The 22,947-nt window shown below is 37.8% G+C and overlaps 1 long non-coding RNA gene across 1 annotated transcript in view; it reads left to right on the forward strand.

Moving 5' to 3' along the window:
• Positions 1–22,947, forward strand: part of LOC146758842 (uncharacterized) — a 210,120-nt gene that overhangs the window by 86,680 nt on the left and 100,493 nt on the right. Inside the window, exon 3 of the long non-coding RNA XR_014933521.1 lies at positions 12,715–12,802. This is a non-coding gene — a long non-coding RNA (uncharacterized LOC146758842). The remainder of the gene's footprint in view (positions 1–12,714; positions 12,803–22,947) is intronic.

Genomic DNA, 22,947 nt, shown 5'->3' on the forward strand with positions numbered 1-22,947 from the left:
ATGATTTAGTGAATGAGCAGAGGTCTGTGAATGGACTTGTAACATGCAGTGCAGAGAGAGTGATTGATTGTCTTTCTCTCTTCTGGTTCAGACAGAAACAGTCTAAAACCTTTCAGGTTGATTTGGAACTGATCTCAGTGCTTGGTACAGGCACACAGTACTGTTAATCTTGGGGGCTAGTTTTGGTTAATGTGTAACAACAGCAACACTTAAAGATCTCAAAATAAATTCCTCGAAATGCCCTGCTGTATCGAATTGCAAGAGCAGCAGCAGAGTTGGTGATCTTCTGGGGGTGTGTGAATGCAGCTGATAGCTGCGTTACAAATGTCTCCTACCTAAATACATGAATTCAGGTGCTTGGGGCATGAAATTAGGAGCTTTAATTTTCAGAATGAAATATAGTCTTATTTGATCTACTGTGGATAAAAAGAAACAAAGGTTTTGCTTTTCTGGTTGTTCTCTAATTATTCTAATTGGAAAGAGAAGAGGCTGTTGTGAAGGATAAGGTAAACACCTGAGAGTGCACTTAAACACAAGTAGCACTGAAAAGATGCCAACTCATTCTCAAGTGTACACTTGTTGTTCTCTGAATAGAAGTTAGCCTTGAAATTTGCATAGCAAAAGGTTCAGAGCGAGTGCCAGCACCAGAGTGGAATACATTTAATTAAAGTCAACAGCAAAGGTAAATGATACTTCTTTTAAATTTTATTTTGCTTGATTAGAAAGTACTTGTACTGGGATCAAGTGAACAGAGCAGGACTGGTTGTTTAGCTTGCAGGGGCATAAAGGGAGGGAGGTATCAGAGCATTTGGAATATCAGCTGGATTTCCCCAAGCTACCATCTGCACCGTAACTCATGTCTTGGAGACAGGCACATCCTCATGATAGCACTTCAAGAATGAAAAACTGTTTGCCACAATGGCTCATATTCACTCTAAAAATAGGACTGTGTAGGAAGTCTCAAGGAAATTATCCTGTAATTAAAAAGGATTCCAGTTTAATTTAAAATGGTACTAGTAAAAACTTGTTTTGAATATTAAGCCTGGATTTTACAGTGGATGGTTTTTGGTTTGCTGCCAGTTTCCACCTTCTTTTCCCCACCTGAAATGAAGGATCTTAATGTCCTCATTCCCATTTCTATTGTTCCTAATATAATCTCATATGAAGAAGTGTTCTAAACCTGACAGTTATACGAGAGTGGAAAGAAGAAGATTTATAGCAGAGTATGTGTATGAATAGCCACTAATAAAGATGCCTTAGAGTTCCCATTGATTCTGCAGATGGTCATTATTTGGTCAGAATTTTTTAAATACCTGTATTAAATTGAGTAAAATTGCCTTAAAGTGTTAGGTCTTCAGGAGCTAATATTTTAAAATAGCCATTACCTACTTGTAGGTGTATATGGTGCCTCTAAAACTGTATCTTAAAGAATTTGTCTCATAAAGTTACCATATACATTTTTAACGATATTTGATTCTTTTCTCTACAGTAACCATAGCCGTGTACTAAAGCCCTGCACTATTTCCTCTAATATACAGTGTGTCTGAATTCTCATAGGTAGCTGGTGTCAGCTATCTTATAATCAGTGTGGTCAGTAAGCTGGAATTAAAATACATTTAAAGGACAAAGAAGCCAGCATATTTTATTGAGTCTCGAAAGGTAAAGAATGGATAAGTAAAACACAGCACTGGTTTTGTGGAGTTTGACATGGTTACTGAGGGCTGTTGACGTAGGCTTTGAAAAGTTTCACAGGACTTTTGAAAATTGTATTGAGGTTAACTGGGGACAGCTGTCACTTTCAGTCAGGAATCTGTGAAAGACATCAGGAAGTTCAGGATTGCTGAACTTTTTCTTGTCAATATTAAAATGCTGAAATAAAGACTAAAGTGAACTATGAAGAACTGTAGTGGGAGAGAGAGACGGAGAGAAGAAGGGAAGGGAGAAGAAGGCTTAGTAAAGGCTTCTGTCAGTTCCTGCTGAATTACTCAACTCTGCAGTTTCACAAGTATCACAAAAAGGCTGCAAAAACTAACAGCCTAGGAAGCTCTTGTTTCTGCCTGACTCCATACCCTTCATCTTTGACCTGGGATTGTCTCCCAGTTGTACTTGCTTAGAAGGTCTCCTCTCAAGTGTCCTTCTCTACCTTGAGAGAGTATGTGAACATGGCTTCATATTCTTCCCTGTGTTGAATAAATAGGTAAAATAATGCCAGTGTACCACGTGACGTACTTCAGCATACCTCCATTTGGCACAGTACAAAGTAAATGATCAGCATTTTGGGTTTTTTTCCTGCAGAAAAATATTTTTAAAAATCCCTCTGAATGAAACAGAGACCAAAAAATAAGAAAAATAATAAAAAGATTTGTTTACTAATGGGAGCTTGTTGCAGATGATGACTTCACTGCTTCGGGTCTGAGTGCTGATTTTCAGCTGTAGATGAACTTCTGATAGTGCATCCTTTAAGGGCATGTGAACTACATTAATATTTGCACTTGTTCCAGTCTCTGTGGCCTCATGAGAGTGCTTGCCAAGTTCATCTGGACTGCACACTTTGCTCTTGTGGTCTTTCAGCTTTCTGGAAAAACCCCGGAGAGTTAACACATCGTTTGGACATGTCGGCTCAGAACGTTTTGTTTCAGAATCCATGGGGAAAAAAAAAAAAATAGATAAAAAGCAAGTTCTGCTTGAGAGGGAAAATCCTGATGTGATTTATAAATCTATGTGGATTAATCCATCAAATTCTGATTCATGAAATACATTACGTTTACCAACTATTTTACTTTGCTGTATTACTTATATTACTGAAAAAATTTTGATATTCATATGAAAGACAGCAATCAGTCATATATTTGAATTTGTGCCAATAATGGATGGCATTTTGTATCCAAATGCTTGATTTTATTCATTGCTTCTATTAGTAAAAATCATATTATCTACTAAATTCCTTGGACAAATATTCTAATACAGATACGTGTGATGGACAGGAAACACTACAGACTTTCTGGACCTTTCCTTGATGCATAGAAGGTTTACCAAAGCTTTTAAATTCTTCTGCCAATCTGCTTAAGAAATTTCTATTTTGAAAAATAATGATCTTTGTATTTTTAAAGTTTTTTAAACTGAGTGACCTTATTTCTAACAGTAGATTTTGCAAGCAAACATTGGAATACAGAACCAAAAGTTCAAGCAGAGTTTGAGGCTTTTGAAGTTTTTGTGTAGGTTCCATAGTAATGAAGCAGAGGTTTCATGAGTGGAGTTTGGCACAAAATGTGATCATCTATTGCAGTGTGCCACCACCCTCTGTGTGAAGAACTTTCTCCTAATCTCTAACCTAAACCTCCCCTGTCTTAAAACCATTCCTCCTTGTCCTATCACTATCCACCCTCATAAACAGGCATTCCCCCTCCCGTTTAAACTCTCCCTTCAAGTACTGGAAGACCGCAGTGAGGTCTCCCCAGAGCCTTCTAAGACTTCTAATTGCAGAACTGGAACACAGGCATTAAAAATGGTCTCTCAGAACTTTAGGCTGATCACAGCTTTGTGATCCAGCTGTATTAAGTTATAACAACCCTGGTGTTTTTCTGTCCAGGAGCAGAGCATTGTAAGATTGTCAAAAAGCAAAGAATATTGAAACCCAGATGCCACTACACTGCAGAATAAACATGGAGGGAAAACTCTAAGCTTTGAAAAGAAATGTCAGATCTGATACAGCAAGATATGCTACAAATATACCAAAACTGATCAGGCAGACTACAGCAAATCTGTCTTTGCACAGTACAGCATCAAACTAAATGGATAGAACTCAAATCTCAAATGTAGTTTACCCACATTTGTACTATTCACAGTGCTACCTGATAGATACAAATATAAATTATTTGTAAATTGAGTTACAAATGTGAATCAACAACCTTTATTGTTACTTGATTACATTACTTTTATTAGCATCTCTGCATCTCAACTGATGTGACAGTTCTGATGTAGTAGATATAAAATACCTATGCCCAAAGACTGACTAAAGGAAGAGTGGAAGGAATAAACATGTAGAAACTATTGAAGTCTGAAAGATTGTGTATTGTCTTACTGTGTGCCTCAAGTAATTTCTGGCAGTATTACAGACAGTGAAATCTAATGCATTGTTCTCACTGTTAGATGAGCTGGGAATCTCTTTCAGCACACTTTATAGTTGAAATATACATGAATGCATGATATTGCAGCAGTCTTGGAAAGAAAAATAACATATGAATTAGGAAATTATTTTTCTTCATTGTGATAGTTACAAGTGAAACCTTTTGCAGTACAAGTCTAGGTTTATCCAGACAAATCATGAAGTTACTAATTCTTTTCTGGTGAATCACCGATGACGCTGTTCACAGGGACTGTGTCACAAAGTGCTTCTCTGTGAAGTCCTTTTCATGGAAGAAAGCGTAGAATATCAATTTTCCTGATCCTTGCTCTGGAAAGTAAGGGAGAAAATTATATCAATCAATAGAAGTGGAAGTAGAAATTATATATTTACATCCTTGCATTTTTAGTAGAAAAAAAAAAGGCTTATATTTCCTATTAATAGCAAAGTAATGATAATTCTGTCACTTGGTTCCTCTGTATCTAGAAGTGGAGAGGATAAAGCTGATTGAATCAGCAAGGAAGCAGAATTACTTGATTAAGTTCTATGTTTTAATAACTTGTAGTCTTAAGGCTCATTGCAAAGGTTGTCGAAATCACCACTGAATTTAGAACAGGCTCAAGCATTATATTATTGCTGTATATTTTTTAACCATATACTTCAAATTCTTACTTAGAGTTGCCTCTTAAAATTCATACAGGTGTTTTATATATCATCTATAGACTGGAATATGGCCTCTGAATTTGTATAGTATCTTTAAGGATCAGGCCTTAAATCAGTATGCATTTAGCATATGCGCTGCTGGCTGACTTGAAGCAATGTATGGCAGTCTCACACTGCAGCTGTATGCTGTTTACTGACACTAGATTCACAGCACAGCTTTTCATGATGGGATCTTTTTCTTTCTCTTGAAGCTGTGCTACAAATGCATTCATTCTTATAGGCATGCAAGAGGAATGCAACTGTTCTTAAACACTATCATATGTGTATGTTACAGTACACAGAATCAAACTCTAAAAGCAGGTATCAGCCTTAGTACTGCACTGAAATCACGTACAGCTCTGGTGTTAGTTCAGTTTGGCAAATACTGAGGGAGGTTTTTTTGTTTGTTTGTTTGTTTGTTTGTTTTTTCCCTAAGTGATTTCTTCATATTTTAACTTCACCTGTTAATTCCTGTAACTATATTATGGCTTCAAAAATTAAAAGGACTTTTTATTACCTAAAACTGTACAAGAGTACACTTGAGCTTCATTATATGTATCAACAATGGATTGAAAGGTGTAACATGCCAGTGTTTTATCAGGATGTATGGTAACTGTTGAGTCACAGCCTGAACCACTGATTGAGCACCTGGGGAAAAGACCCGGTCAGTCCTGGGAGCACAGGTGAAGGCAATTCAGTGGTGTGACCAGAAGGGATGGAGCCTGGCTGCACCTCTCTTAGACCTCATTTGGGGGCTGATTGCCTCTGGGGGAGGGTGTCTGGTTGGTGGTCCTTTTCGTGTGGAGTTTCCCTTGTAAGCCTAGATCTTCAGAGGTGGGTAAGCACTTTTCCATCACGCTCTAGTTGTATTAGTTGTATTTGTTGTTGTGCCTCCTGTATCACCATACCATTGTGTTGATTGTTCTGATTGTTATATCACATATATGCAGTTCAGTACATGTATCCAAATCAGGGATTCTGGTTATCTCCATATGGTACAGATCTGTGGGCACTTCCAAAAGGAGAATAGTATCACTGATTGAGTTTTGAAAAACCCCCAGATTACAGATCACCTGAGGAATCTTTTCTTCCTAAATAAGTAACATAGATCTTTACATTTATTTATATATGTGCACATGCACACATACATATGTATGTTCTTCATTTAAATGTTGTATTTTTGTAGTCACAGCTGTTATACAGGGTGTAAAACAACTGTTGAGTAACTGCCTGTCAGTGTCTGTCTCTCTCTTCTCTGTTTGTCAATTTCAGAAGAAGCCTCATTTTGTACCCTTTGAGATAAATTCAGTTCCCTGCTGGTATTTGAGAACGAGCTCAGCCATTAGTAAAAATGGAGGGACAGTATGACATTCATGAGCCCAGCTGTCTAATACACTCACCTGTTTCCAAGGTCTAAAAGGTTAGGTTTTTATTCTCCCCTAGATCTTCAAAATGAGGATCATATAACGGATTGTCAAAGCTGAAATGGTAGTGTGGGTCTTTTAATTGCTTTCTGTGTTATTTTTTTTTAAAGCTCACTTTAAAGCAATCCATAAAGCCTAATGGGCAGTGCTTGAAACTCATCTGTTGTATGGTTACTATATTGATTGTAGCTTTGCACCTCCCAGCTGGGCACTGAATTGTTAAAAAAAATAAGTTTAAATATCACTTTTATGATGTTAACGCACCAACTGAATTATGTCTCAAAGGTCTACAAAGAAGTACAATGTTTGAACATCTTTGTGATCAGGAGGGGGGCTTTATTCTCTTCTTTCTTTAGCCAGTATCAATTGTGTGTAATTCCACTGTGGTCAGTGGTGTAACACTGGAGTGAAAAACGAAGCCAGTCCTTCACCTGTATCCTTAGAGCAGGAAGGAACAAATTGAGATTGATTTTATGAAGGAGTAAATTCTACATTATGGGCTAGAAGTCACAGTCTTCCTACAGCCCTCAAACAAGGTGGTCTCCTTCTTCACCAGGAGGTGCAGTGTGAGGTTGGATTCTCAGAACTGCAAAATTCAATAAACAGAGAGAGGAGTGAGCTAGTAGTTAAACTTTTTGAAGGCAATAACAGTAAATCAGGAAAAAACAAATAAAAACCCTGCAACCCAATAATCACACGCTGAATTGATGTATTGCTGTGGCAAGCATACAATGCTCAGATGAAGAGGTGTGGTTTTGTGAGTTCTGTTGTCGGTATTCCACATCAGAGCATCATGCAGAAAAGTGGCAGTTAAAGAGTCTATGCTATGGTTCAGTGTTACAGCCATTTTGGGTTCGCGGAGGGGAGGGGCGGCGTCCCCGGAGGACTTGGTTCGAAGAGGAAGCGGGGTGGGACTGCGGACCGGACTGTCGCCGCTCTTTGTTTCTGGCCGTCTCAGCTCGTCGCGGAGCAAAGCACGTGCTGCCGTCGAGCTATCGTGGTTTGTCTCCTACTTTGGTTACTCTTCTTTCTCTTGTTTTATTTGTTTTGGTTAGGTTTAGTCAGTTCCCGTTCCTCCTCAGACCGTTGCCGTTGTGTTTTCTCTTTGTTAAAACAATCTGCTCAGTCTCTGCCCTTCCCCCTCTCCCGGTGCGCGTGGCCGGCGCTGGCCGGGTCGCTGCAAACCCCTTCCCTTTTGTTTTAGTTTTCCTGCGCTCCTTTGTCTTTTTTTTTTTTTTCTTTTGTTTTTTTTTTTTCCTTTTTTTCTTTTCTTCTTTTTTTTTTTTTTTTTCCGGGCCCTGTGCCCCCCTGACACGGACTTGCATCTAGGGGTAACCCCGTGACGAGAGGTGTTGACCAAATTTTGCCATCGTGCTCTGAGCGCTGTTAAAGGAGTTGGTAGCTGACCTTGAAAGCAAGTGCAGGGATATTCTAAGGTGATCCTGTCGAAATGATCCTTCTAAAATGACCATTTATTGATAGCTGTTGGGTATGATAGTAATAATGCGTGCCTCCTCTCAAAGGTTGGACCTGTTCACAGAAAATATATTGAATATACATTAAGCTATATACTCTGTCTTGAAGAGATACTACATTTTAAAGGAGACTCCACAACCTCTTTGGGCAACCTGTTCCAGTGCTCTGTTACTCATATTGTAAAGAAGTTTGTGCTTCTGCATGTTTGGAACTTCTCATGTTCCTTGTCCTGTCACTACATAGTACTGAGAAGAGCCTGGACTTATCCATTTGCCCCCCACCTTTCTTTAGTATTTATAAATATGAATTGGATCCCCCTCAGCCTTCTTTTCCTGAAGTGAAATAGAGCCATGTTACTCGGTCTTTCCTCATAGGACAGATGCTCAAGGCCCTTTATCATAACTGTGACCCTCTGCTGGATTCTTTCTAGGAGATCCCTGTCTTTTTTGAACTGGGGAGCCCAGAACTGGACACAATATTCTGCATGTGGCCTCACCAGGGCAGAGTTGAGGGGGAAGGTTACCTTCCTCGACCTGCTGGCTGCTCTCTTTTTAATGCGTGCCAGAATAAACATTAAAACTTGGAAAAGTAAGTGGTTAAAAGTAGTTTGAATGGCCTTAAACATATCGGAAGCCTTTCTGTGCTGGGAGGAGGAGTGGGAGAAGACAGTTTCTAACAATTATGTTTCCATACAAAATAAGGATTTGGCTTAGTTGACTGTAACTGAATACCAAATTTTCCTGGGAGAATAGAATATTTAGAAGTTGTTTTAGAACCTAATTCTTGTATGTCTCGCAAAATGTGGTATAAAGCCTTTGAAGTTCTTTGGCTCTGCTATAATGATGACAATGAAAATTGATCCAGTGCATTCCAGCAGCCCTTGTGTGCAATTAGTGTTTTAATTAGTTTGCATTTAGCTTCCTTATGTAGTCCTCTTCCTATTCTGATGTACCCATGGAGCAGAGTTCTTGGAAGAGTCTGTGCTGGACAGTGGCTCTCAGGAGGTATTGCAGTACAGCTGGTAGGGTATACTCATTGCTAATAAGAACTGAGAAACACTGTTCCTTCACTTTTATCCCACTTCCTATTTTTTACACTTTACAGGCACCTCTACTCCACCTCAGGGAGTGACTCCTGTTCTTTGACACAGGAAGGAGAGTGCAGTAAATAGATTGCTGTAGCACTCTCTTATTTGAGAATCTCCAGACATCCTACAAATACTGATTAATGCTCCTGACAGCCCTACAAAATGGAGCAACTAAACTCATTTAACAGATGGAGAAAATGAGGCTCAAGGAAACTGATGGTCTGATTTTTCAGCGGTACTGGGATGGGTGCCTGGCATTGCTGAGAATCCGACAAGAAGTGATTGGTCCAAGGCCACACAGCGAGTCGGTGGCAGTGGGGAGAAGAAATTCAATTCTGGCTCTCAGTCTTCCTAGCAAACCACCAGATGACACTTAAAAAGCACTTCTGGGGATGAAAAATACGATATAATTATTGCCTCTAATATAAATATTTTCCTCTTAAAGTAAAGCTTTTCTTTTTTATTACCACTGACTTTATTAAGCCCATGTGATTGTCTTAGTTTAAGCTGTTACAGCGTGGATCATTGAAACCATGTAAAACACTCTGCATATAAATTTTATGTAGTTAAAATACATTATTTATTATTGTGAAACACACATATATGTGTGTGTGTGTATATATATGTATATATATATACACATACATACATATATATATATTTTCTGCAGTTCACTTAAGACAAACAAGCAAACAAAACAAAACACACAAAAGAAAGGCCTTGAAATTACTGGCTTACATGCGTTCCACCAAAATGAAATTTCTTGTGGCTTATGTTAGGATTGATGGATCTTGGGCAGTGCCATGTCCACTTTTAATCTCAGTAGCTCCTTGTACAGTCAGTGTATGCCAGTAGAGTGTTAAGTGTATTGTTTGTACTTTTGGATTTTGTTACTGGACAAGGTCCATGAGAGGATCGAGAAATGTGGCAAACTGATGGTCAGTGCATGAAAGTCAGTTTGGGAAATCCCTTAATAATCCAAATATGAAACAGAAAAAAGAGCGGAGGCAACAATTTAATGCAGAAAAGTTATAAGAAGATGGTCAAGAATTCTTTAGCTTCTGGTCATAAATAGTATTGTAGTATGGAATTTGTAATTGAGACTGGCAAGGTGATCCTGCAAATGCCAAGAAGTATGATGAGGCTGGAAATACATTGTTATAATTTTAAGTGTTCATTTGACACATATGTATACTCTGTTACTGGAAAACTAGCGATTTATAGATGTACAACTTAGACAATGATAAAGTGTTAGCAGATGAAGATCACTGTAACAGTAGAGTAGGATGCTGCCTGAAATGCAGCATGATATTGAGCCAACCCCCTTCATGTTTTCCCTCATTCAAAAAAAATTATAATTATTACTGGAGTAAATTAGTCCACTGGTTTGATTGGTACCAGATCATGGCTTAGTTCCAGGCAACTGAATCCTGAAAAGAAAAAAGGATATAGCTACAAAAGAAAAAACCATATGTTTCAGAGTTGCCTACAGAATCCAATAATTTACACTGTTCATATCAACAGGGGGCAGTGTCAGGATGATCAGTTTTTGTATGGGAATAGTAAGCATAAACGCCAGAGACAACTGGCTTTGGGTAGTCTGTTCTGAATTGCATTCACACCTGGTAAGGCCTTATTGCCAAGAATGGATTGTATTTGTAACATTATTTTCTTTTGATGAAAAGTCTTGTGAAGTAGCTATAAAATATGTCTCACTGTATTACTTTCAACATATGCTTCTAGCTGCATAATGTCTCTTCAGTCAGAACACAGGTTAAGAAAATTGTGTAATTTTAAAATGGGAACATTTTTTTCCATTTTCAGTTGTTCTGATTGTCCAAAAGAGATGCACTGTCGCTATAAAAGTTTTCTTGTCTTTGTTTTCAAACTAATCAGTTTTCTGATTAACTTCATTATGGCTTTAGGTTAATTGTTGCTGGTTTCTTTTAAGTGACTCTGTACATCGCATTCGTCTTCTTGCTAATCTGCAGTATGATATAAGGAATGATGTAAAGCGATGTTGAGGATGATTCCAATCAAAGCTTTGCAAAACCTATCCTTTTGATCTCTGCAATGCATAATTTACTGCTAAGTATAATTCTGAATATTGCTTTCCAAATTGTCTATAGTCTCATTTATTCATGACATGGCAACCATTCAGGAAATAAACAATCCTTAAAATTCAATTAGAAATTTACTTGAAATTCCTCAAATGGTCACAATGATTTTTTATTCTTATTTACTTATTTCTTTATTTTTTAAAAAACACTATCATTGTAGATAAAAGCATTAAATCATTGCAGTGTTCATGTGGGCAAATCTCAGAGAAAATATATAGCGATGCTATATATATGCTGTACTTAGAAATTTTTTACCTTCAAAAGGAGAAGTGAAAAAAGGAAATGTATTTTGTGTTTTTTCTATTTTTTACTCATTCTCAGGCTTCAGACAGATAGATTTGTGAACTGAATATCTTCTTTCATTTCCAGTGTGGTCTTAAGAATTTTATTGTGGGCTTGTTTTTGAGGTTGTTATGATTTACTCTTCTGCACAGTGTGACTTACTTATCTAAAATATGCATTATTGTTTGCTTATAAGGCCATATTTTGGAGAATATTAGGCATCTTTGACTTAAAGTATTGATTCTGCTTTGAGCAGGAAGACCTGTTTTAATAGTTCTTTGTGTGAGGCAGAAAAAGCCGGAGTTGCAACATTGCTAGAGAAAATTCATTCTGTCCCCACATCAGTTTTTACCCACTTGAAATAAAGTTTTTTTGTTGAATATCACCACCATTTGGTTGCTTTTTTGTAAACAATGAGTGCAGGTTTACAGTCTGTCTTTTAAAACAGCAGATGTTTGTTCCCTGAGAAACAGAAACAAAAATGCTTCTATTTCTGTTGCTGTTAGTGCTACTTCTGTCTCTGTCCATTTCTCTGTTAAGTCTTGCACTTTCTCAGATTACTAATATTTACATTAAGCAGTTTTGTGATTTTTGTGTTTGCTGGTTTTTGTTTCATATGGCCCGTTTACCCAAGTTTCCATTACCTGGGCTATTAGAGGCTGGGAAACAATAAATAGTGAGAAAGACTGAATAAAAGGCATCAATGAATACTCTGGGAAGTGCACTTCAGCAGTGCCTGTGCATCACTAGTTATAATCAGGATTCTTAAATTCAGCTCATACTCTACTGCTTCCTGTTTGGCTCCTGTAGGAGAACTGAGATTTCTTCTTGTGATTCTTATAATCTTCTTGCTCATAAGAATGCTCATAAATCCAGGTGCCACTGCAGATGTAATATCTTATGGAGGAATCCAGCTGTTTTGTTACAGGAAGACACTTACAAATTGGCTCTACACAGACCTACAACATCTATATCGGCACCTTTTGATTTAAGTTCTCCTACATGGAAATAGTGCTACCTTCATATGATACTCTGCCCTACCTTGGAAACCTTATTTAGAACTGAGCAAGCTCCCTATGGACACAGGGTATATCTGTGGTGGCTACTTGCAGCCAAGCCAACTGCCCACTGATTTCTGAGTTAACTGCCAGATGTGGTGAAAGGTTCCTATGCAACTACAAAATATTTCTTAACATGCAGAAATGTTAAGAAATCTACTTTACATAGTGCTGTGAAATCTTTAACCTTGGGCAGGTTGATTATGCTGAATCTGACTAGTTTGTGTGCTGCCAGAGTTCCCAAATACATCCTTCTTATAAGGTTTTTCTTACTGAATCGAGGTGTGGAAGGGTAGAAAGGAGCTGACATTTTGACCAGTAGGAGGAAGTAGGAGCAATCAGCAAATGTCCAAGAGAGAGTGCTTGACTTTCATGAGCTGAAACATTTGAAGCAATGATTTTTTTTATTGTATTAAATTTCTTTCTTTTCCATCTTTGACAGAGTTGCTTTTCCAAATACTTTGGAAGAATAAGAACATAAAGCTCACTAGAGAAAAGAAGGGGAGAGAGAGAAAGAGAGAGATTTTTAGGTAAGATTGTGAACAGATATAAATTCTTTGGTTTTGCATTTGGGCATCTGTATGATTCATATATCTGTGCCTCACTGGTATTCCTTGCTTTATTTGGTGTCCTGGGACAAGCAGTAATTCTTTGTGAACTTTGCTTTAAAATTGCAATATCTGTTGTTGTTCCTTACATAATTCAGGATGCAGTATTGCTGATCTGGGGCTGCTGTCCAATGGTTAACCATGTCAGCTTCTCATTGAATTCAGCGTTTGGATTTGAAATTGTGGAATTTGAAGATTTTAAAGTTATTAAATTACTACCAGTAATTACAGAAGTTACTCAATGTCACGGTTTTATGGTTTTTGGTTATCAGTATTCCACATCATAACATCAGGTAGTGCTCTGGGAGTTAAAGAGTTAATACTCCAGTTCCCAGTAACTGTCCTGGAAGAGAACAGCTATTACATTCCCCAGAGGACCGTTTGCTGTTCTGTTATCATTTCTGCTAAGGGGATGCAGATAAAAGGCCTCCATAGGTCTCCTGATGTCCCTTTATCTTCCCGTTGTCTAGCTCATCTCTGTTGCAGGTGCCGTCTTGTAAGAGTAAGGCCTATGGCTTTTGGACACTCTCATTTTAGTTGATTTATTAGCTCCGTTTCTAGTTATACTGTATTGGAGATTCTCCCCATTGGCTCAGAGATGCTTTCTTTCAGCATGGAGACACTCTCAAACTCAGAAACCCTCTCCCTCTCTGGGAGAGTATAATAGTGTGTTACCTTGCTTTCCAATGTCTTACTTAGTAAATTAATTTGCTTCTCCTCAGATCATTGACACTGTTTTGTTTTAGGTCTATATCTCTATCCTTTTCCCTTATCCCTTTCCAGGGCGCAGATCCACAGGTCCTTCTGCCCTACTAGTCATGGAACTGGGCCAAATCGGCCTGTAAACCGTTGACGCTCCATTTTACTTTACATTGGTACACTCATACTTTTTCTCTCTGGGCAGTTGTAGGAAAAAGATATCAAGCTAGATGTTTCCATATGTGAAGAGACAAACTGTATGATATCTTTATGCATTGCAATTATGCTGGATTAACAACTTCTGGCAAAGTAGTGACTAAGTGAAATAAATTTAAATGAAACTAAGTTAAAAAGAGGGTTTAGATATTCTGGAGAGCCAGCATGATCTAGCTGAGCAACATTTTGAGAAGGAGAAACTTGGCCACGAGAATAGAATTAAAAGCTAGTCACGTTCCTATATTGCTTATATTCAGGAATGCCATGTGCATCCTAGATCTTAATGATACATTTTAAAGATATTCATACTCTATAGAAAGAAGTGTGGAGATGGAAAGATAATCATTTTTTGTTGTGTTTGTAGTTTTGCTGTTGCTCTCAGAGGAATGAAATTTTAAGAATTCTTCTTGTGGATAGCCTTTAAATCACTTCATGTTCTTTCATAAGTGGAATGAATGCATTATTCTCTGTTTCCAAGGAATTCCTTTGATCATAACTGTTGAAGTGATGTTTATACAATGCAACTTCTATGTAAGCAATATTTCCTATTGATCTTTTAATGATCCTATTAGTTTCTTTCTTTCCCTTAATAGAAATTTTAGCAGTAATAAAAGATAGAATCAGGCAGTAATTAGAACTGTGATTAGTTATAACATGTGTTTCTTTACCAAAGCAAAAACCCAATAAAATGTAAATTAAAATAATGGAACCATCTAGCTATCTTGAATTATATTATAACATTCACTTTCTCTCTTTTCTAAGGATTAATACACGCTTTAAAAAGCAAATGCTTTTATTATGCAAATTCAAATCACAGTGCAGTAAGTGTATTACTGCAAATTGCTCTTCCTTCTTCCTAAACGATATAAAAAACTGAAATGGCTATTTGAGAGGACGTGGTTATTTGTGCTCTCACATCTTGAGCCCACAAACATTTTTGTCATAACCCTTGCTAATTAAAGAGTCACACGGATTTCCATGACTCTAGTCATGTGTAAAATGAATATGATGCAAGAAAACAGATTTGCATAGGGAAGCTTGGATTTTCTAATTGAGCAATGGGGTCTACTTTTTGGACCATGTCCAAAATGGTCTTCAAAGCTGTCACCTCTGCAGAAGGTTGAGCACATTATGTAGGTAATAGCTGGTGCCTCTTTATCTCTGTTTGCAATAACGGTGTCTTGTGAGATGCATTTTAGTCATAATCATTAGGTCATACATAGAGATGTTCTTGATGCCTATATTAGAACAGATCTTGTACCTTTTCTTCATTTGATACAACCATGCAGGGAAAACTGAAAGCTTTCAGAAATTCAAAGCAGTTGCCTAAGTATAGTTTCTTCTAGAACTGCAATAGTTCCTAGTCATCATTTCCTGTTTCTTTTGATTGAAGTACCTGTCACCAAAAAGCAGCTAGCAAGGGCAAGACTTGACTGCATTTGATGATGATCACATTCAAACACTGCCTCTTCAGTTTATTTTTTGTTGGTTTAGAAAAGTGCTTTGGGTTCAGGAGTTGGGCTGATCCCATGCAAAGCTGGGAGTAGCACAAAGGCACACCAGACTTTGATCCAGCCAGGTTCCTATGAACAGCAGTGGCAGGCCCAGTTATGGCCCAATACATGGTCTCTTTCTTGATTTTATAACCCACTAGGCATGTGGGTAACTAGCCATCAGCTTCTGGCAGATCTCAGCATAGGTAAATTCTCGCCACTGGAAAATGAGTCAAGCTTTTCAGGAAGAGAGACAGGAGTTAATTTGTGTGGCTCTCTGATTCCACTTTTGAAGCTACAGAACTGTACCTGAGACCTCATTCACACAATGTAAAGTAAAAAATGGACTTAGGAAAGAAGAGCTGGGAAGGATGCTTGGTCAACCTTCTCCTCCCCGTACACTGAATATTAAATATTGGGTCAGAAGGACCCACTGGATGCATGGGCCGTAGTCTCAGCAATGTCAACCAGTGTCCTTGTTTATGCTTACAGAGAACAGAATTCTTTAGGCTGTACAGTCAGGTGAGGGTGCAGAGTCAATCTGTTTACCTTCGTATTTCTCAGTCAATGGAAATGTCAGCATTATCATAACTTAATAGCACAGTTTGGGCAGGCAGATTGTTGGATCTGTGCCTGCCTTCATCAGTTCCACAACCCTCTTAGCAAAGTATTTTACAGCATAGTGTTGCAGTAACATCTCTTGTTGGAATTAATTATTTTTGCAGTGTCTTTCCCAAGTCTGCCCCAATTGCTGTGAGCAGAAGGTCTCATTTTTGCCTCTGGCTGGACTGTGTGTTGCTGCTGCTCTGACCTTTTTCTGTTTAACTGTGTGTAATGTTGCTGAATACTGTGGAAAGCAGTGCTTCATTACTGCACCTTTCTCAAACAGTACATACAGACATAAAAATACTGTGTTACTGATAGCTGAATAAAACTGAGATCTGTTCTTTTTCTCTTTTGCCCCTACGTACTTCTGATGAATTCCTGTATGTTATAGAAGTTTAGTGTGGGTACTGCATATTTTTTTGTCCTTTCAGTGCCTTTTTTCCCCTTTGTTTGTTTCCTTTTATTTATTTTTTTTAGTCTACATAAGGGAAAACAGGTGCCCTGTGGTCTGGCTGTATTTTCATTAAAGTCTTAACTTCTGTTATGTTCACTACTGTTTGGATGGGAGGTAACAGGGGAGCCAGGGGGTGGCTTAAACTAATTAGTTTCCTGGCACTCTCAGGTCCTCAGCCAGTTTCCTATAAGTCTGAGCATAAAGTTTTATGGCACATGTTTTGCTCTTTATGGGAAGGAACACCATGGGGAGCTACTCTTCAAAGAATCAAGGTCCCCTTTCTGCCCTTTGAACTGAACTGGTAAGCCTTCAGACAGGTTACACAGTGTGAATGCTGTTTTGGAGCTCTCCTTGAATCCGTCTTTTGCTCTGACTATTTAAGAGAACTTTAGGTTTAACTTAAATAGAATTGAAAGCAGAGAAAATAAGACTTTATTAGAAACCACAAATTCTCCTTGATGCTTGTGAGCAAGGTGTAGCTCATAGCCCCAAACAGCTTGTCCCTCACATGTACCCGCTCTTCAGGCTAACAGGGCAGGACTCTTGGGTTTGGTTTAAGATATTCACATAGGTCAAGGTGTGTGTTTAGGAAGATGGCACTGCATTACCACATGTATATATACTTTTCGATAAATAATTGTATACATGTACTGGCCAAAACAGAATTCATGAACTTTCCCATTGCATGTGTGCTATTATTCACCAGCCTAATGCTTACCCATTTGCTAGTGGAAAAAATGGTCTTTGATTTCCCTTGGAGATGTGCTGTGGAGAGAAAAAAGCAATGAGCAAAACTGGATGTAATGCTCAGCCTGCATATAGTGTGTCTGCATTAAGAAACTGGATGATACTGTTTGTTCCCCAAAGGCAAATTTCAGGTTAGAAGCTGTGCAGCAAGGCCAAAACACTGAACAAATGCTGTGCGGTTATCACTGTACTTGTGGAGGCCTGTGGTTTCTCTAGAGAAGCATTAACTGCATTGTGGATTGCATTTTCTTCTCTATGTTGCTCCTTGACTCTTCTATTCACTCATTCCAGTTCCATTCTGAGCCTCCTCCCATTGTGGTCAGCAGTAAAAGCAACATCTGAAGTGATATTTTTCAGTAGCTCCCACGTGAATTAGGAAAGGACATCATTAAACATTAAAGGGATTTATAAGCCTAATTCATGGTAATGTTTCCAAACATACTTCCTTAGTTGGCTACTTAATTGATGACAGTTAAAGGAAAGCTGTTAATTTTGTCAGTTTTAAAAATCCAACTGCTATCTTATGCGTTTTGTAAATTGAAAGTAATTAAGGTTAGTTGGTTTTAAAAAAATCCCTTTCCTGTCTGTGCAACAGAGGTCATGCCATTGCGATCGCAGTAATGAATTAAACACCACCTATTAAAATGAGCTTTTTGCCATCAAACAAGTTGCTTTCTGAGATGTGAGACATGGGACATTCCAGAGAAATGCTCTTTAGAAGTTCAGTATCAGTGATGTTCTAAATACGCCACTTGATGTTTTTTTGTCTGTGCTTTGTTTTCATATGATGTAGCTGGAAAATGTTTTCTTTTGCCAAGTGCACAGGTATTTCTTTGGCTTATTTTTCTGCTTGGGAGCTGCCTCTTTGATGTGGATAATTTATCTGGAACTCGCAAAATACATGAAACATGACCAAAAGAAGGCACACATGGCTAAAGAAAAAAAATAAAGATGTTATAAAATATATTTTAACATTCTTTTTTTCCATAACCTTGATTGCTGAATGTAGCCCTCTTGAAATTCATAAATTATTTCATTGCAGAGCAGTAATGGCCATTCTGTGTGTGACAGGTTGTTTCTGAACTAATGTTACCAAGCCTATTGATATTTTGGCTCACAGAAGTAATTTTACCAGTTAGTACTTGTACTCATCAGATTAGGTTTGTATTGTTTGAGATAAATAGCAATTTTATTTTGTCTTTTTTTTTTGTTTGTTTTGTTTTTGTTTTTTTTTCCAAAGTGGACTTTGTTACTTACCTCAACACACTGCATCAGTCTGCATTTTGTTTAAATGCACACAAGTGTGTTTGGGAAAGCAGACTGGCCTAGTGCAGAGGGAACAGAAAAAGGGGTGGGAAGTGAGGGGGTGATCTGGATAGACTCCTTAATCCCTTCTTTTCCTGGCTTTCATACTTGGATATATTGAATGCAAGATCAATGCGAAAAGGTCTGACTAAAATGATCAAATTCTTAGAAGAAAACGTGTTTTATATTTCTCCAGGTCTTATACTGTAACTAGTGGGAAATCCAGACACTGAGTGGAAGAAGAGCCTTAAATGAGACCCTAAATACAAGACAATTAGGAATTTTATGAGGAAAAAACAGAAAAAGAAATAAGCTTCTTCAAACAGTTTGTTTCTCAAATGTCAACTTCTTTACTTTCCACCAAACTTCTGTTCATGTAGAAATGTCAGTTATTCGGTTCCCTTTGATCCCAGAGGGTTTTTTTGATGGATTATTTCATATCCTGGAATGACACATAATAATGCATCATGATATAATATGATGTGAGATAAATTTCTTAAATATAAAATGGCATCAAGTGATGTGGCAAAGCTTTTGATGTGACTTCTCTTGGCCTAGTGTGACAAAAATATCCATTAAACAGATAAATAAACAGCTTCATAAAAAAGTTGTCCTTATGAGCAATTTGCATTTCCTGAAAGTAATGACCAGGTGTCTAAACTGTGCCAGGAATATGAATTATTTCTTTGCCTTCTGAATTGTGGGTACGTTTGTACCCATCAAGTTGCTTACACTGAATGAAGGCAGTACAGCATTGGGAAGTGTGATAATCCTGTAAAGCAGAAAGTCTTGAAACAACATCTGAAAATCCTGTGGGCATTTTTCCTTGTTTTTTCAGTTGCTTTCATCAAGCAGTTTCCTTATCCTTACTTGACAACGGTCTGTGACAATAAACATAGAAAAGGAGATGAAATTGCTTTCTTACCAGCCAACTGTAATTTCAGTAGGCTGCTAATTGCAAAAATTCATCTGTCAGCTCTTAGTTGGTAACGGATATTAGAAACTGTTTAATGTTTTACATGGATGACAAATTTTGTCACACATCGCTTTAATAGCGTGGGAGCCAATGAGCAGCTACTTCCTTCACAGCTGTATCTCAGACACTGCAAGAAGAAGTGCTGTGCAGCATTTTGCTTTTCACCACTGAATATATTGACAAAACAAGGGTTTGGAGATAGTGATCGATGCTGTATGGATTACTACTTAATAACCAGAGTCTTGTTCTGTCAAACTCTGAGGAGCTGACAGAAACAGGATTTATGCAAGTTGTGAATCGCTTGGCCCTAGTACCTCAGAGAGAGACTCAAAAAGTCAGGTGGCAATGCCTCTGTGAAAGACCGGTCTGTAGCAGCTTATCCATTCCCAGATTTCAAGCTTTCACCATTTCGCAATGGAGAAACCATGCAAGTGAACTTTGGTCATATGTGTTAGAAGACTCAAAGGAAGTCAAAACAGTGAAATATGTCTTCTCCCTGCCCTGTCTGAGAAACCTGAAGCTTTGATCTTTCTGTATGATACCATAGCTTCTATTTGCTTTTATTAGGAAATCCAGGCATTCATGGAGTTATGAATTGAGCATCTGACTTGATATTTTATGTTTTTTACCTTCAGCGTTTGTACTTAGACAGCAGTCTATTTCTACCTCAGGTACCGCCACATTCTAAGCAAAAGCACTGCCTTTTCTGTGTGCTGTGCTGATCAATAATCCCTCAGACTCAGAGACCTTAATCAGTGATGTACAGCATTCAATAAAAAAAAATACCAGTTCTCTCTAAAGATCTTAAGGCAGCTTCCAGCTGAAAGGCAAGCGTCTTCATTCATACCTGGGTATCCAAACAGTCTTTCTTTCAAGAGGATCTGAACATCTACTGCTCTCATTAAAATCAGTGGGAACCCTGCATGTCTTAAAATCATGCAGCTTGATTATTCATGCACCTACCTTGGGATTTAAATACCTGACTTCAGGGTTTGAGAACTGTAATAACTGTTTTCTTCAAATAGTGAGGTATGCTACAGAAAATTGTTCTCTCTTACAGCAGTCCTGCTGTCTGCAGGTGAGAATTATGATATTTGAACTGCAAACCTTTAGCTTCACTGGTGACTGACAGCCTAAAAATTATTTGGTGGAATTCAGTTGAATTTAGGCATGGACTTCATACCTGTGCTGAGGTGTTTTGTCAAACAGGAATGTAATACAGGTCTTAAATAAGCAGGTAGTCCTAAAGTTTTGTTGTTACCACCTGCTGAGCATTTTCTGCAACATCCTAGATCAAATTCTCCCTCTAGTGTATTTGATCTAGTGCTTTTATTTTCTTCTAAACCTTCATATATTAGCATTCATGCAAAACTAAACCTGAAGCCATCAAATCCAGAGGCATTATTATTTTCCCTTTTTTGTGCTCATGACTTTCTTCTGCTTGTGTGAAATTGCAAAGAAAACCATTTAAACTAGGATTCCTTCAACACTGCACATTCTTTTGATAAAGCCAGAGGCATAACACCTTGGAGATGAGCTTGAGATATCATAAAATATCTAGCAAATGTGCTCATTAAACCAAGTAGAATTTATGTAGGATCCTGTATGATACATGTAGATTGTGGGCTTATGAATGCACATCACTTTGAACCAATTTGCAAAGCTGGATAGTTATATAAGGCCACATGCAAACTTCCCAATAAAGCATGATTTGGACAGAAGCCCTTTGGATCTAATTCTGACTGGGTTTATATCTTTAGAAATGGCATATAAGTCCTCTAAAGTCAATGGAAACAAACTTGTGTGTGCCGTCTTTGTTACATGGCAGACTGAATAATCTGGAAATACAGAAGAAAAATAGTCTTTCAAATCCTATTGATGCAATAAGGAACTGGCTGGAATCCTATTTTTAAGGTAATCGTATTAAATACTCTGGTTACTACTATGACCACCTAGTGCTGTCCCTGCCTCCCTTTAGAGCAGGATTATCTGTGCCTGCCACCGTTTACATGCTCTGTCAGATGTCTTCATGTTCTGTCCTCTTGTTTCAGTTCAACCTGAGGCTTCCTGACCACAGTTTAAGTTTTGTCAGCTGTGGATGTGGCAATGCCATTTCTGTAACTATTAATGTAATTCTGTTTTCTGCATAAAATGGCTCCTGCAAACCAATCTTTCAGATCATGTAGACCATCTAAATACTATGGAACATTAATCTCATATGCTTTTTTTTTTTTTTTTTTTTCTTTTTTTCTCCTGTATTGCTTCTGTTCTACATTCTGCTTGAAATGCTGGGCCGAAGTCTGGATACAGTACTATATTCAAAGCCTCAGAAAGGTGAGGAAAGTCTAGATAAGATAACTGTAGAATATGTTTCTGTTAATATGTGCCAGTATGACTGTGGTAAAGAATGATTCACAGTCCACGTTCTACCAGCCAAGGCCGTTTTTCTGTGATTATCAGAGAGTTCTTCATCTTTCCCTTGTCCAGCTGACTAGTCCTGCATAAATGTGCAGCCTTACATCTGTTCTCATTATAGAAGCTCCTTAATTCCCTCTGTACTTGCCCAGGATAAGGATATCATTTAGCCCTAATGACCACTTGTAAATATTTTCTTATGTATTTCCCTTAAGTACAAAAGAGTAAATCTTCAAAGTCCAATAGGCTGGTACATCATGACCAGGAATTCCCTGGGAATTAATACAACTGCTGTTGTGCCTGCTGTTCAGCCTCAGCAATTTACTGAAGAATAGAATAGCAGCAAAATGTTAAGGAGTACATTCTCTTTGTACTGTAAATAGTCAGAATTCACAGTGTAAAAAGTAACCCATTTAGACTGAGTTGTAATCATCCACCAATCTTTCTCAGATAATAACTTGATTGCTGTGAAGATTAATGCACTAAAAAACAAGGGAAGGCTCTCAGTATTTCAGAATAGGAGCATTGTAAGACCCTTATGCTCAGAAAAGATCTGAAGAGGATAGCACTTTATTAAGTAATAGTAAAAGCACATGTAGGTAGGTTGTTCTCTACTGGTGGTACTGTTTTTAAAGTAAATTATGTAGGGCAGTTAACAGAAGTGAGAGAAACACAGAATATCCCTACGCTTCTGTCAGAGTTTGAAAACAAAGGTGTGGAAAGTGACTAAGTTCATTCTACAGATTCTACTGCACCTTCTAAACTCAGGCTTTGTCATTGCATCCTCTCTACTAGTAAGATATACTCTTTGTCTTTGTGTTATTTATTTGTTGTTTTCCATGCTTTGTGGTTTAAAATGTGGACCTAATTGAAGAGTTACTTCTACTTTATCTAGATGGCAAGTACAATGGTAAACAATGAAAATGATGTAGTAACTCACATTAAAGGGATTACATCATTTCCTGATACCTCCAATTATCTTCTGTCAACTTTTTAATGTAATTAAAATGTTTAATTGTTTTCTTTATATAAGAAAGGTTTATAAGGGCTATAACAATCTATGTGGACTTAATGACCAGCTGATGTTAATAGCCTAAGGTCTCTAGTTATCAAACCTTTCAAGCAGCCATTGATTTCTAAGTAATGCACTATGCCT

This window comes from Coturnix japonica, chromosome 12 (genome assembly GCF_054131305.1).
Source record: "Coturnix japonica strain WE chromosome 12, WE-NBRP24, whole genome shotgun sequence".
NCBI classification, from domain to species: domain Eukaryota; kingdom Metazoa; phylum Chordata; class Aves; order Galliformes; family Phasianidae; genus Coturnix; species Coturnix japonica.